Source organism: Mus caroli, unplaced genomic scaffold, assembly GCF_978045245.1.
Source record: "Mus caroli unplaced genomic scaffold, Mus_caroli_1 scaffold_4, whole genome shotgun sequence".
In the NCBI taxonomy this organism is placed as follows: Eukaryota; Metazoa; Chordata; class Mammalia; order Rodentia; family Muridae; genus Mus; species Mus caroli.
In genome coordinates this window covers 25385065-25401182 of record NW_028227259.1, presented here as the reverse complement: position 1 = coordinate 25401182, position 16118 = coordinate 25385065, and the positions used below count along the sequence as shown (strand labels likewise).

At 43.8% G+C, this 16118-nt stretch overlaps 1 pseudogene; it reads right to left on the bottom strand.

Annotated features, from left to right (window-relative positions):
* LOC147005036 (chromatin remodeling regulator CECR2-like) overlaps positions 1–3246 on the bottom strand; it is a 68738-nt pseudogene extending 65492 nt beyond the window's left edge.
* Positions 3247–16118: the final 12872 nt, after the last annotated feature.

Below are 16118 nucleotides of genomic sequence, written 5' to 3'. Positions count from 1 at the left end.
TTTCCCATCTCCATTCAGGAGAAAGAAGCCCACTTTCTGTCAAGATACTCTGATAGATTCCAAAAGCCTGTACGAAAACAACTGCCAAAATACTACTTTCTGTTCCAAAAGCATTCGATAATCTCCTAACTATAAAGGGGAGGAGGGTAAAACATCACTCGGACCAACTGCTGGAAGGGTACACGGAAAAGCAGTCTCAGGAGCTTGAGGAGTCTGAGGGCCCCAACTCAGCTGATCCCAGCTGATCCCAGCTCTCATTGCAGACAAACTTTGCTTAGAGTGGACAAAACCCTCCCTGGGACTACAAAGAAACAATGAATTTGTTCTCATTTACAGATTATTTCAAGATGTTTGATATCAAATGCTTCCACTTGACATTTCTAAATCTTCTTAATTTTATGATTTTTTTAAAAAATATACTTTTCCCTATGCTGACTTTGGTATTTTAAAAAAACATATCAAGTAATACACACAAGCTGGCTACCCTTGTACCATACCTATTGTCCATCCTCCATGGAGTGTGAGTTCTTCAGACTACAGGAGAGGGAAAGGCCAGACCCCTACCACACTAGACCACAAACCCAGGAGTGTATAACCAGGGATCTATAACTGCAGATACATTGTAGCAGAGAATGGCCTAGCTGAAAGCAATGGGAGGAGAGGCCCTTGGTCCTGTGGAGGTTTGATGATCCAGTGTAGTGTGTTTCTCAATCAGTAGGGCAAGAAAGGGAGGGGGTGTGAAGGAGAATCCTCATCCAGGCAGAGTGGAGGCTGAGAGTGCAGATTGTAGTTTGAGGGGTTAGTGGAGAGTAACCAGGAAGTGGCATATTATGTGAGATATAATCCAATGGAATGATTAATAAATACATTTTTAAAACACACACATATTCCAGGCATTTAATTTTTACCAGTGAAGACTCAGTACCCAGCTCATAGTGTCAGGGAAAGCACCTAGCTGACCCTCCTACCCTGATGAACTCCCAGTAGGAAAGCATTCTTTATCCCTGTCCACACTGTCTTAAATATCCTTCAACTTAAAGTACTTCTTTCTGAGGCCAGACAGTAGTGGTACATGCCTTTAATCCCAGCACATGGGAGGCAGATTTCAGAGTTTGAGGCCAGCCTGGCCTACAGAACAAGTTCCAGGACAGCTAGGGCTATACAGAGAAACCCTGTCTCAATCCCCCTGCACGCCACCCCCAAAAAAGGCCATTCTTCTGTTTAGTTATATTCATTCCCTATCAACTGGTAGGTTGCTCTACTTCTGGAAGTGGTGTTGACTTTATTTTGCTTTGCCATGTAAGTTGATGGGTTCTGATCCTTGAAGAGAGCCAAACGTTCCTGGTGCTGCTGGCTTCATCTGGTTTAAAAGGGATGCGTGACTAGGCACCCTACCACAATGCAGGGGGAAAGAAAAGCCTTGGCCATTTGATGTGCTGACCTCTGGAGGGAGTTGTATGGAACTGCTGCTCTGATTGTCCCCTGAGGAGGCAGCTCAGTGTGCTGCGGGCAATGATTTTCCCCCATTCTTTACTGGTGGCTGTTTCCTGCTGTACCCTTCTGTGTTTCTTGAGAGAGTCCAAACATGGCTTCCACTATTTCTACCAGACTGACTCCTTATTTTTTAGCATTTTTCATCCTCTTTGATCCAAAATTCTTCATCTGTGTCTCCATCTTCACCAGGAAAGTGTTTTGTCATGGCCCAATGGAAACACTGCTCTAAATTGTCAGACATCTTGGTATATTCATTACTGTCACCATTGTATTTTCGGCAATTTTTGAACATGGTCTTCGTGACATTTACAAATTACTCCTTGGTACAATATGAGCCTCCATTTAATTTCTTCTCCATGCTTGAAATATCCATGGGGGCCTTAATAATCTGGTAATAGTTGGGGGCATAAGATTCATCAACAGGTTCCAAGAAGGGCCAGGAATCCTTGTGAGCCTTCACCACATCTAGAACTTTTACATGGCTGTGAAATCATCATCCAATTCAAAGAGGTCCTTGGTCTTCTTCCATTCCCTCATAGGAGAATTCAGATCCAAATGGGAAAGTTCTGGGGGTAGCTCCTTGCCTTTAGCCAATAGCCATGCTCATTCTTCCCTGAGCTTTCTCCTCTTAGCCCAGACTTCCACTGCCTTGACCTTTTTCCTCCTTTTCCTGCATTCTCTCCTCCTTTAACATCTGATCTTGCTCCTTCTTCTGCACTGCAAGAAAGATCGGTCGTTCCTCCTCCTCCCACCTGTGCTTCTGTTTTTCTATCTTGGTGAGCATGGGAGTTTCCTCTAGCTTGATGAATTGGATGGGCAGGTGGACAGATATAAACCTGTGTTGCAGCTCTGGCTTTGTGCCCTGTGGACGATTTCCCTTGTGAGCAATCATGTTGCAGATTTCAGGCAGGAAGTCCTGCTAAGGAGCTTGTAGAGTTGCTGCTCTTGGAGAGAGGTCGGCTCTCAGGAAGCTCTCAGTAACCTGTCTCCATTCTTCTGTTAGACACAGGATCCACCAAGTACCTTGGCCTGCCCCTCCGGATCCATTTCTTTTGTGTAGGTCAGATGTCAAGGAGTTTTCTTCCTGCTTTTCACTGGATATAATCTCCTCCTGTAGTTTTTTTTCGTTTTGCAGGCCTTCCTCTTCTTTTGTCTGATTTTCCAGGAACATTTGAGACATTTTTTTTTTTTTTTGCCTTTCACTTTCCCTGCTCAAGGAGAGTTCTCCATTGGACCTTCCATGTACTAAGTCTTCTTTGTACATTTGTGTCCCATAGAAGTACCAGTACAGTGCACCTGAATTGTCTTCACCTAGAGGTTCAACTCGGAGACTGTCTGCATCCAGACCCTTGAGAAGATCAAAGACATCATCTGCAACAAGCGGGTAATCACAGAGGAGATGCAGGATCTCTACTCATGTACGCAGAGGAAGGTTTGAAAACTGGGATCTCTCAGAGGATTGGGCTTTCCTTCTTCAAGCTCACAACCTTAGTTAACAATATCTTCCAAGTAGCTGTGGAATGTCTGAGACGTGATACCTCTTCGCTAATAGCAGCCTTGAAGCAGGCAGGCAATCAGATCACTGATAAATACCAAGTCATCTCTGTGAAGAGCTGCCTCTAACTCCTCGATCTCGAAGTTGAGCAGGCATAACGCCTTGTGAAAGAACAAGCAGAATTGTGCGATGGCTGGGACTTCCCACCAGGAGCAGAGCATGCCCAGCATGGCCATGCAGCCTTCCTCTGGGCACATCTCCCTGCTGTGATTACTCACTCACTCTTGCTTGCTTCAATCTTGCTTGCTAGCTCCAACTCTGGCCATGGGGCAGCGCCTCTCACTCAGCAAATGGCAGCTCCCTCAGCTTAGCAAGAGCTCAAGCAGAGGCGGGCCAGGACAGGGGTAGTGCACTGGGGGAGTAGCTTGCAAACTCGCTCAAGCAGCCGCATGCTTGCCCCCTCCCTCAATGGCTGTCCCAACATCTGACTTAGTTATGGTTTTACTGCTGGGAACAGACACTATGACTAGGGCAAGACTTATAAAAACATTTCATTGGGGCGGGCTTACACGTTCAGACGCTCAGTCAATTATCATCAAGCATGACAGCATTCACACAGGCATGGCAAGAGCAGAGCTGAGAGTTCCACATCTTCACCCAAAGGCTGCTAGTAAAAGACCCATTTCCAGGCACCTAGGATGAGAGTATTAAGCCCACACACACAGTGACATGCCTACTGCAAACAGGTCACACCTATTCCAACAATGCTACCCATCCAAATGGTGCCACTCTCTGGTACAAGAGTATACAAACCATCACTACTTGGAAGCATATTACAGCAACAGCATGAAATAGACTGACGGCTGCCTTGTAACAAATTTCCTACAGATATGGTAAGGGGGCACACCTTACCAGAGAGAACTTTGTATCATTAGGAAAGATGTCTGCATGATGTTAGCATGTTTATACAAGGTCCATGGCCTCAACAGGAGCACTTTCAAGGAGGACAGAGAATGTGTGTTTTACTTGAAATAAAGGGCTTCAGCACTGTTGCTCAGACTGGTCGGTGCCGATTTCACCTCACTCTATCCATGCAGAGGAACCCAAGTTGTCCTCCCACCTTCCTTTTGAGCAAGGTATAGGCACAAAAAGACCAGGACGCAGAGCTGGTGTCCAATTCCTCAGTTATGCTCAATTTTTAACTAATGTTTAAACAAATACAGTGTGGTCACTTATTATTGATAGTCTTCACATCTTACTGAGGGCACCAATTGTTTGACTACAACCAACTCTCTAAAAAGTCTGCGCCCTGGGACATATATCAAGATCAATCTGGCATGGAGGTGCATGCACACTTTCCTGTACTGAACATAGAAAGGTGGAGGTAGAAGTTTGATGTATGGTAAATTGGCCACCAAGTTCACATTGTGTTCCTGGATTTCATCTCAGGACAAGGATGTGGAGAGTCTCTGATGGCTTCTGTCTAGCCCCTTGAAAGATTCTCTGAGCTTTGGCCTCAGCACTTAATACTTCCTGCTGGGTCAGCAACACTAAAGGAAGCTAAGATTGTCATCAGCACCGTATCACGCTACCAGCAGTGGATATTAATCAGTTGTTCAGATGATGATACTCACTTTCATTTTTTCCTAATGTGGGCTAAGGGAAACAGAGAACATAGTCCTTAGAATGGAAAGATCATTCTCACTTCTCCATCTTCCCAGAAAGAAAGACTGGAAGGGAGAGAATGGTAAGTTCTTTATAATAGAAAAGACTTGGTAAGTGAGGCCTTTGATGTAGCGTGTGATTCAGTGTTGTTTTCTGAAACAGGGTCTCAAATACCCCATGTGGACCAAGTTAACCTTGAGCTCAGACAATTCTGCTTCCACTTTCCTATATTTGAGCTTCCAAGTGGGGCCTCCAAGTACTGTGGAAACATAACTAGTCATTGTGAGAGACCTGGATAATCTAATGCTAAGGCATGTACAGCACAGTATAGCAAAAGTCATTGATTTCTATGTCTGCCCCCTATTTCAGATAGTTGCTGTCATATGACAGCCAATCATCAACAGAGAAAACAACTTGACTCAGCAAAGTCATGGTGTCCACATTCTGTTGTGTTCTGTATGAGGTTTGTTAATCTTACAATGGTACATAAACCATTCCATGGGACCCCTCAAATTAAGGGTCAATATGCAGTTATATCTAAAATGGCCTGATCTGAACAGAGCACTGGATACTTCCCTAACTTTGAATTAACTAATTTTGTTTTTTCATTTGTTTTTGTTTGTTTGGTTGGTTTGGTTTTTGGGTTTTTGTTTTCTGTCTTTATAAGTTAACAAAGATAGATTTTTTGAGCTATGGCTCCGGCACAAATCCTGAGCAATGGTTCTGATCAATCAACTTTAGGGTCTGCATTTAATGAATCATTCATGTTTGACGGAAATTGGGTTTTGTGTGGTTTGTGGGGCCAAACATGAACCCAAATACAAGATGCTAGGACCTTGCCCAGTCAACGAACCTATGTCTATAGTATTACCCTATACTTTCTGCCTGCACATCTGCACCTCTGTTGAATATATTATTTATTTCATACAGAAACTCATGGTCTAGCACACAGAGGGCTATAAGCAATACTGATCGGTGAGATTGGTGCAATGAGAAAAGCCCCCACACAATCTGATGGTCACACATTGGTGGCTCCATATTTCAGTTTCCTTTGCCAAAAGATCTCTAGAATGTTGTCAGAAGCATGATGACTGCATGTCTCCCTCCTAAGGGATCTTGAGGCAAATTTCAAATGCTAAACACAAGGCTTCATGAGTGTGGTCCCTAACACACACCCACACTGCAACCAGCCCTGAAGGCTCAGCATGGATGAGATTTCATGCACCTGTATATGATTAGACAGGAGTAGATTTTGGCTGCATATTCAAACTGGTATGATTTCTCACTAAGTTTTAATGGCTCCTATTGCTGATTGAGGAAAATTTAAGGTAGGATGAGATATTTCTGAGAAGGGTTTGGAAAGGAAACACAGAGTTAGATACATAGGAATTACTTAGGTGTGGCCAATCAAGCCTAGAGCAAACCCTGGCTTTGGAAGGAGGATGTGCTCAATGGCTATGCCCCAGGAAAGAGCAGCTCAGCTTCCTGTCAGTACAGGGAGAACATTAGCAGGGAACCAAAGGCTTTATGTAGTCCATGACATCAGCAGCCCCTTCTTGGACATTCTATTGTCTCCTGGAGAGTTCTAAGCAACCTCTGTGATGTCACCAGTGTTGTAGTTACAACAAGCTGACTGAGATTTCTCAGTCAGAGACTGGACATTGCAGTGATGGCCCTGCTTGCCCGACTTGGTAGACTTTTTCAGAGAACCAATGTGGATGGGAGAGAGACCAGAGAGGGGAGGAAGGATGCTGGTCTTCCATCTGAGAGTAATGAAGGACGAAGGAGGTGGACTTGGCGAATGAGCAGTAAGTCCTGAAAGGGAAGTGGATGTTGAGCTTCCTGGTAGGGGTGGCCTGAGCTGGCCTTTCTAGTAATGTGGAACTGGAGACTCTGGGTAGCAAAAAAACTTCCATGGTTATCACAATTCTTGAATCATCAAGGATTTCAGAACAGTACTTTTCCATCCCCTAAGGCAGGAGTTGGCAAGGTCAAAGCTGTTAGGCTATGAACTTCAAGTCTTGACTTGCACTGGGTATTGTGGGTGTTACTTAGGGACAGAATGAGACCATCAGGAGTGACAGCAGGTCTAAGCTATGCCAGTTTGAGGGAGGGAATACCTGCACTTCAGTCCAAGGCTTCTTTTAGCTCCTGTAGTTATCTGACATTAGTCACAGGGAGAGAATGGTGCTCCAGACCATGATGTCATGTTCTCAGAACTACTCTGACCTCCTGTTTGTGACAGTTCCTACCTTACCTTTCTTTATCACCAATTGTGGGTGGCAGCCATTTCTATACTGTAAACAAAGAACAAGCAGTTGATAGACCCAGAGGGGGATTCTATTTTTATTTCTGGGATGTTTTGTGTTTCAGGGGGGAAGTTGATCATTGTGATGAACATATTCTCCCCTGCCTGACTTATTAAGCCAATTCCTTGGCTTAGAGTAACAGGTTGGATATCTGAGCATCTCCAAGATCTCAAATACTTGTGATAGTGAATTTGTAGTCTGACTTGTGAAACCACAGGGCTCAGGGCTCTGAAGCCAAGTTGTACCCTGAAGAAGACATCTCTCTGGTCCTCATAAGCACGTTTAAGGGGGAATGAGGATACATCTGGCTACTTACATCACCTGATCTCTCTAGAGTGATGGTAGAACTGAGATCCACTCAGAAGAAATCTAATGCTGGGACCAATCTCTTGGTGGTGTCACTAGGTTACAGGCCTTTTTTCTTCTCTTTGGTAAGTCCACACTCTTTGCATTCTCACATCAAGTATTCTTGTATTCATCTACCTACAGTGGCTCACAGACAGACATCATCCCCTATACCTGTCATGAGCAAGGAGCAGTTTGAGAAGGAAGAGAACGAGCTGATCAAAGAGATCCAGCTCACTACCCAGGAGACAAATGAGCTGAGAGATCGCCTGATCTATGTGACCGAGGGATCCATGAACAAGAGGTATACGTTGCTCCATACCTGTGGTGTCATTCCGGGGTCTGCAATGCCTCCTTCATCTTATGCTTTTAAAGGGGTGGGTTCTGGGAAGCTATACCACCAGAACATAATTGGGCCTCACTTCATGCCCCTAAATACTTAGAGGAGTGGCCACACCTGAAGTTTTGTCATGAGCGAGAAGGGAAATAGACTCTTCTGCTCCCTCCACTTGAAAAGAGGAACTTGGAGTCTGAGTGAAGAACTCAGGGATAGAGGCAGTGATGATTTCCTAGGGTTCATTTGGAAAGCCTTTGACAGGAGGTTGCTAGGTGATGGGAGTTTGTAGTTGTGTTTTTACTTGTTTCGAAGGTGACTGAGTGTTGGAACCTCCAGGTAGCAGCTGGAGGGGCCTGGTCCCACATGGTTCTTCTCAGTGCTTGATTAGAATGCCTGAAGTTCATGCCTGTTCCTCTTTGTCTGTGTGCCTTATACTCTGAGGCAGTAATGTTGCATGCATTACTCTACCTCTCATTGTGTTCCCTTTGTCTCTGTCTCTCTTTCTCTTTCATTCACTCACTCTTTGTTTCTCCATCCTGTGTATAGGTCTAAGTCTCTGAGTCTCTGTGCATGCACAGGTACAGACCTGTGAATATGTTTTGTATGTTTTTATTTCTCTCCACAATTTGGAATCTAGGGGTAGGTGTTTTGGCCTGAGGATTTACTTACCTAAGAGTATCCAGGTGAGGTGGGTCCTGAGGCCTGGTAGTCCCCACTTTAAATAGCATTGCACTTTGACTATGTTGTCACATGTGTTAGTACTTTTGTATTTTTGGGGCAGATTATAAATCTGTGGTGATGTCTGGACTCATCTCCAGAATTATATATAATAACTGTCTCTACAGTATTAGGTATCCAGGATTTAGAATCCCTTTTATGGAAACAGGGGAAACACCATCACAGCTGTTTGGTGGGTAAAGACCTGTAGCCTAGACCCCTGAGAACATAACTGCTTAGTCTGCCCTTCAGACCTACTGAGTAACGCAGGGAGCCAGGGCACCCTCAATCTAGATGCCTAGCTTCTGGTGTTCAGGGGCCAGGATAGCCAGTTTCCCAAGGTTAAGAAAATCCCAGCATTTAGAATGCAGTGTGTGGTTTCCATGGCTGCAGTAGTCCAGGACCCAGCCTGAGTTCATGTGTTACTAAAAGCCTAAGTTTATGGAGTTCTGTCTTCCTGGGGCCAGGCCCTACCACAGACCAAATGGACACTATAAAGAACTGAAATTAAAGGAGAAGGAGATCATGACATTCCTACATGAATTAGAGAACAAGAACATGGAGGCCCGAGAGAACAAGCAGGAGCTCATGAAGGAGATAAATTTCTATCGGTAAGTACTTGTCTGGGAGGCCAACACTTGTGAAATGGCCATTTCTGCCTTCCTTTGTTTCTGGTCGGGAGACTGCAGGTCTGGTTCTATACTTTATGCTTTTTAGGCATCAGTGTCCCTTGGATTTTTGGACTCAGTTTTCCTAGGTCTCTAGGAGACTGTTACCACTGCCAGTGTTCTCCAGGCATCCTCAGGAGCCTCTAAACAGACAAGTGATTCAGATCATCAGAAGGTTATTATGTTGTACTGGGCCTGTGGGGCTCAGGCAGGGTTTTACAGAGCTAAGTGAGGTGTAATATGAGGATAGAGTGCCCTCCCTTTGGTTCTAATGACTACCCTGATTGTAGTTGCACCCTACTAATTGGTATTGTTCCAATGCATGGGCTGTCATGAGTAGATGGAGATCCCTGTTTCTTTTGGAAAAACATGGACCCTTTTGGTGTTTGGACTGCAGCACAAATTTCTTCTTCCATGAAATGGCTATTTGCTGTTTGTATAGCTGTCATGGATGTATTCTGGTGGATTGTATTAGGTCTTCACAGGAATCAGGGTACATGTCAGGTTAATGGGACCTGTAAGTAGAAATGGGAGGAGGAGGCTGCAGGAACTTACCAAGCAGAGTGTGTTTCCAGTAACCTGCACAGCCGGCTCCTGCTGGAGAAGAATCTTATAAAGAAGAATTTGGCAATATTGCAGCAGGAGAAGAAGGAAGTACTGGCTGATTGGGCCGTCATTCGTCAATGTTTGATGGAGTTGAACCTGAGTGGTACAGAAGAACAGGAGAAGACCAACAACCTGGAGACTAAAGAACATCAGGTAGGGACAAACAATTCGGCCAGGCTATGACTATCTGATAATTGGCACAATAGAATCTATCTTTGCTTCCTCCCACCAACTTTCTAACCCATACTTCCAGCAGCCGCCCTCCTCATGGAATGTAGCTGTTCTTTGCTCTTTTTTCACACAAGTATTCTGGGAAGTTAGCCTCTTGTGAGACTCTGAATTAGCCTCTTTGGAGGCACTATTATCACTGGCAAGTGAACCTTTCAACTCTGCTTTAGTCTTCTGTCCACTCAGGGTGACAGGTGAATAACATGTCACATTCTTGCATGCATGTCTTCAGATAGGTGGAATTCTATGTGGAGGTTTGAGTGAATTCTGGGTCCTATCTGCAGATTTCACATCAGTAATTTCAGTTAGCATATTAATGTTGACTGTCCAGTAAAGATGAGGTAGTGGGAGATAAAGGTCTGACAGCTGACATGCCTTTCCCCACCATTCCTGTGTCTTAGTAACTGCCTTCCTTTCCCAGGTCTCAGAAACTGCTAGAGAGCTGGGATTGGCCACAGCTAAAGAAGAGACCATCTTGCAAAATGAGTTGTCATGCCAGGAGGCCCCTGCTGACCCTGATCTCCAGCATCCAGAATCTTCCTCAGATGAATCTTCCTCAGATGAATCTCTTTATATCACATGTCCTGAGTGGGAATAGGCCCTAACTAGGAAGCCATGGCTGATTCAGGGTGTTATTCCCTTTTCTCTTCAGATAATTCCTCTTGGCAGAGAAAGGAGGTGACTGCACTGCTAACAAGTGTCCAAGAGGAGTAACAGGCTATAGGTCTGTGCTGCTAAAAGTGCAGAAAAAAGATGAACAATAATTTTTTTTATAGTTTTGTTTGATGATTTCATTTTTTGTTCTTAGTGTTGTTGCTATGTTATTTAGAAGTTATATGTTCTTGTTCTTGTATTTCATTGTTTATTTTTGCCTTTATCTCTATATTAATTGAAATTGTAAAACCTATTCTTTAAAAATTCTATTTCTTATGCAAAAAATGGATTTGCAAGTCGTGACTTTTGAGACCATCTTCCTTATTCAGGTTTTCTATCCCCTGCTGTAGACCTAGAACTCACATCCAGAGATGGATGTTTGTAAGTTCCAGACAGCCAGGGCTATATAGTAAAGTCATAGCCACCTAGGGGTATACAAGGTGATGAACTTTTGTGTATCAATAATTTTATTTACCCCATGGACACACACTTGGTGATGTAATCACTGCCATACTGCATCCATGGTGACATGAATTCTCATACTCCTAACATATAGCACTCTATCACACACATTCATTCCTGATCCTGTGAACCAGATACTGAGGAATATACAATCATTGTTCTAGAGCTGCTGAGGATATAAACACATTCAGAAAGGAATACAAAATAAATCAGGAAGGCCAGAGCCATATGCCTCAGTTTACTTGCAAGAGAGCATCAGTGATAGAGGCGAACAATAGCTTCCCTTTGGTTCTGGCCTGAAAAGGTCAGAGCCATTAACTGGGAGAAAGTTCAGGGGTCGTCCCTCCTGAAAGGGAGGGATGTCTAAACATGGCTTTCTGTGAGCCAGAGTTTTTCCTTGTTTCTAGTCAAGAGTTAATATTTACCGGGAGAGGAAAATATCCTTGGGTCTGCAGATAACAGTTTCTTCTTGTGAAGTTTGTTCTCTTTCTGAGGAAATGACTCCAAAAATGATAATATTGTCTGCCCGGTGCAACTATGTAAAAATGTTATTGTTTGGGCCTAATTGGCAAAGTCATAACCCGTGTTTTTAAGCTGTAGAAATCAGTAAAGCTTTGCTTCTTGCCACCAGAGCAGTAGTCTGTCTGTTTCTTTAAGGCATTCGCGAAGCTCATCTTCTTCAAGTGATAACCACACAGCAGACATAATGACCTTCCATTTCTTGCTGGGAAATAGCTTTTAATAGATGCTGTTGTCCTTGACCATAAACTTGCTTTGTTTTGCTGTTGCTGATTAGACTTATGTTGAACATTTATGTGAATGGGTGTTTTTCCTACTGAATATAATACTGTATGTGGCTCCTCCTGAGGGACATTTCCCTCAGAGCATAGATGGAATCACAACCATTCCTGGAGATGATTGTTAGGTACCATGTGGGTCTTCTAGTGAGTAGCAGATGCTCTAACCTGTGAGGCATCCCCACACTTCCTGCCGTTGGCTTTTGCCCTTCCAGTGAATATGCTGTATTAGATGAACAGGTTCAAATCCACTTGAGTGGAGAATCTCAGAAGATCTGTAGGTACAGTGCCTGACCTGCCCACACTCAGTGTCCTAGACTGCCAGGCATGTATACACGGCTCTGATATTACCACTGTTATTTCTGTGTTCAGACCCTTTTAAGTGAACAAAAAGGGGTGGAAGGAATATTGCTGTTTGTGTGCTCTGCTCCCTCAAGAGTCCCTAAAAACAGGTGCAGTCAGGTGAAATCTTAATTGATCAGATAAGGCTAGAGGCTCTTATTGGGCAGGGGGAAGAAAGGCAGAGCTGAGATTTTTAGAGAGGGGAAGTGAGATGGAGAAGAGAGAGAGAATGAAGGACAAAATAAGGAGGAATAGGAAGATGGTGCTGGACTATGGGGCTCTAGGGGCCATAAGTAACTGGGGATTTCATAAATGGGAAATAGAGTAATGTAGGTACATTTTCCTGATCTAAGTGTGCAGGTTGTATTTGTATGTGTTGAGTTTTGCATTGTTTACATGGGCATTTTGTGGTTGTAGATTTCCCCTAATAAATTTGTCTGGCATATTACAAGGGTTTTGTGTTATTATCTTAAGAGGTAAAGGGGAAGTGTGAGTGGCAACCAGCTCATTGGAGGCTAGCCACAGGTCTTGGATGGCATTGGAAGTATGAACAGCCTGGCAGCAGCTAAACATGGGAAACAGGGCAATAGTGCTACATGGGGCTGGCCACTCAAGGTTAATGAGATCGTCTTTCCTGTCCCTAACCACTTTAGCATGGATTGGGTTTTGTTTTTATGTTTTGCTGTTTTTCTTTTTTGTTTTTTTGTTTATTTTTTTGCTATAAGCTACAATAATGTATTTCTTTTTGTTCTAAGCATAGTAGCAAACTGTTCAACTTGAAAAAAAAAAAAAAGATCCCTCATGACCTGTTTTTTTGCCTGTGATCCAAGCCCTCCCCAAACTGTGTAAAATCCCTGTGTGATAAGTTTGTTGCAAAGTGGGAGTCTTAACACAAGAACAGGGTAGGTGGTGAAGTGAAGGGTGTAATGTGTAGGCAGCCGCACGCCCAAAAGATGCCCTGGACCTCCAGTACACCAGTGCCTTAAACAAAGCCATTGCACAGGTTCCAGCCCGAATCTGGCGCCAAACCCTCTGAGAGGGTGTTACACATCAAAGGGTCCGACATACTGACAAATCCCAGGAGGACACATAGCTCTCCACAGTGCTGGGGTGGATGGATATAGGCGGTCCTCCAGGGGTTTCCCTGAGTTCCCCAGTAGCATGGAGGTGTTCCTGAAATAAAGAAAGCTGTTGAGAAGAATCTGATCTTGTTGCATATTTTCTTGCTGGACAAGGTGAGCACAACAGTAATGGGGAAATCTGGAAGAGTATTGGGTGGCCTAGGGCAAGCCAGCTGCTGTAAGCACTCAGCATACACACCTATTATCCCCTGCTGTGTCTACTCTTATCCATATTTGTACATATAAGAGACTTTTCTGTCAGCTTCTGTAATTTGTACATAGTTATTTAATTTGGGTTATAAAAAAGTTTACTGTAAGAATGGCATATTAAAACATGCTTCCCTGCACCCAAATTCAGAATAGCTACAGTCACAATCCTGTAGAATACATACTCCTCTTGCAAACAAAACAGGTTCAGAAACCAAAAATATTAACAATAAATAACAAAAAAAAACCCATCCACACAGATCAATTTTAAGAGTTCAGATGTCATAGGATCTATTTTCTTCTTTACATGGAATTTTAACTCCAGAAAGGAAGGCAACATAAAGTGAATTACCATGCTGTATGGCCTACTGTGCAAGGAGAAGTGACTTGGGCATTTCCAGTACTGTATATAAAGAAGGTATTCATAACAAAGCTGCCTGTCACAGTTGGGATTTGCTACACATCTCATAAAAGTCTCTTCTTGGTCAAATCCCCCTAAGTTCTCCCTGATTTAATCCTAAGAAAAGCCTTGAGCTGCAGTGCAATGGACAAAGATTCAACCCAAGACAGCCACCACCATGCAAGTGACTAGTAGAGGCTATCCTAACTATGCATGTCTTGGACCTAGTAGCCAAAAGTGTCTTTCACTGTTTCTCCACAGGGGCTGGCTAAGCAACTGTGAATCTCAACCAGCTACAGCAGTCTCCAGGCCCAGTCCCCTGCACTCCTAAACTTGGACCTGACTGAAAGAAAAGATGGGAAAAATCTAATAATAATTCCTTCGTTTACTTCTATTGCTGCTAACATAATCGTTATTGGTGTTATTCCCAGGGAAGGCCCTGGGTCTACACTGTAATAAGCAATAATATTGATCTCTTTTCAATAGCTAGGCAGCTGTCAAAGCATCTCACTTAAACAACATCAATATGAGGTCTGGATTCTTATCATCAATGACAGATAAGGAAGCCAAAGCTCAGTATGATGGACCCACTTGCCCAAGGCTGTACTTAGAGCATGGCGCTGAGAAAATGTCAGTCTGATTATGGTCACCCACTCTTCCTTCTCTGATACCACACCCAGCTGGCAGGGTAACAGACCATCTGCCCATATACACCTTTGAAGTAGTCCTGACCCCTCATCACTGCTCCCCCTAGTGGTCAAAGTGATCAATGCTCTACTCCCTACAAGCAAGAGTGAGCAAGTCCTCACCTTGTGAGGTGAGTGAGGACTGAATGAGGCACAGGGGAGCCTGGTACTCTCAAGGGTCCAGTCATGAGGCTGTGGCTCTCCAGCTGGCTCCACAGCCCACTCCCTAACCCTGTCCTTGATGTGGTGATGTGCTGAACCCATGCTGGTATAATAGCCATCTTTGCTTTCAACTTTCTAGCTCCTATTAATTCTGTCTATCCAGAAAGGTGACAAACTTACTCTGCTTAGAAAGAAAAGCAAGTCTGAAACACAAGAAAAATAACACTAATTTTGTTATGTTTTGGTTTTTCGAGACAGGGTTTCTCTGTGTAGCTCTGGCTGTCCTGGAACTCACTTTGTAGACCAGGCTGGCCTCGAACTCAGAAATCCACCTGCCTCTGCCTCTCGAGTGCTGGGATTAAAGGCGTGCACCATTACTCCCAGCAAAAAATAAAACTTTTATGCTTTTGTTTTACTTTTGATTTTTCTTTTAAAGTCCAGATCTACCCTCTGTCTCTTCCACATCCCATACCTCCTCCCCTGTCCCTCCTCCGTCCATGAGGTTCCCCAAACCCACCCCACCAGACCTCTAAACTTGCAGAGACCTCAGTCTCTTTAGGGTCAGTTGCATCTTCTCTGACTAAACCCAGACCCAGCTATCCTTTCCTGTATATGTGTGAAGTCATAGCCACCTAGGGATCCACAAGGCGATGGTCCCTTGTGTGTGGATCATGTGGCTTACCCCATGTACACACACTTTAAGACGTATTCACCTCCATACTGTATCCATGCTGTCATGAATTCTCCTACTCCTAACATAAAGTACTCTGTAACACACATCCATCCATGGCTCTGTAGCCATACATTGAGTAATATACAGTCATTGCAGTGCAGCTGCTGAGGAAATAAAAACAATCACAAAAGAATATAAAATAAATCAGGAAGGCCAGAGTCATGTGCCTCAGTTTTGCTTACAATACAGCATCAGTGATAACGACACACCAGATATAATGACCTTCCATGTCACTCTGGGAAATAGCTTTTGATAGATGCGGTTGTCCTTGACTATAAACTGCTGTGTTTTGTTGGTGCTAATTAGGAAGGACAATTGAAGCTCCCCTTTTGCCATAGAAGATCTAAGAATATATTGTGGAAGTACTTGTTCCGGGTGACTATGTAAGTATTTACTGAATAGAACTGACTCAGCCTGGAGATGAATCAGAGAGTTAATGTGTGAAAGAATTAATCCCCTCTCATTGATGTCAGATAAGGGCATCCTTTGGTACATATGCAGCTGGAACCATGGGTCCTCTTTGGTTAGTGTTTTGTCCCTGGGAGCTCTGGGGGAATCTGGTTGGTTGATTTTGTTGTTCTTCCCAAGGGCTTGCAAGCCCTTTCAGATCCTCCAGTCCTTCCCCGACCTTTAATATTCTTGAATTCAGAGTAACTTAATATTTATAAAATAACTGAAGGGATTTTCTGT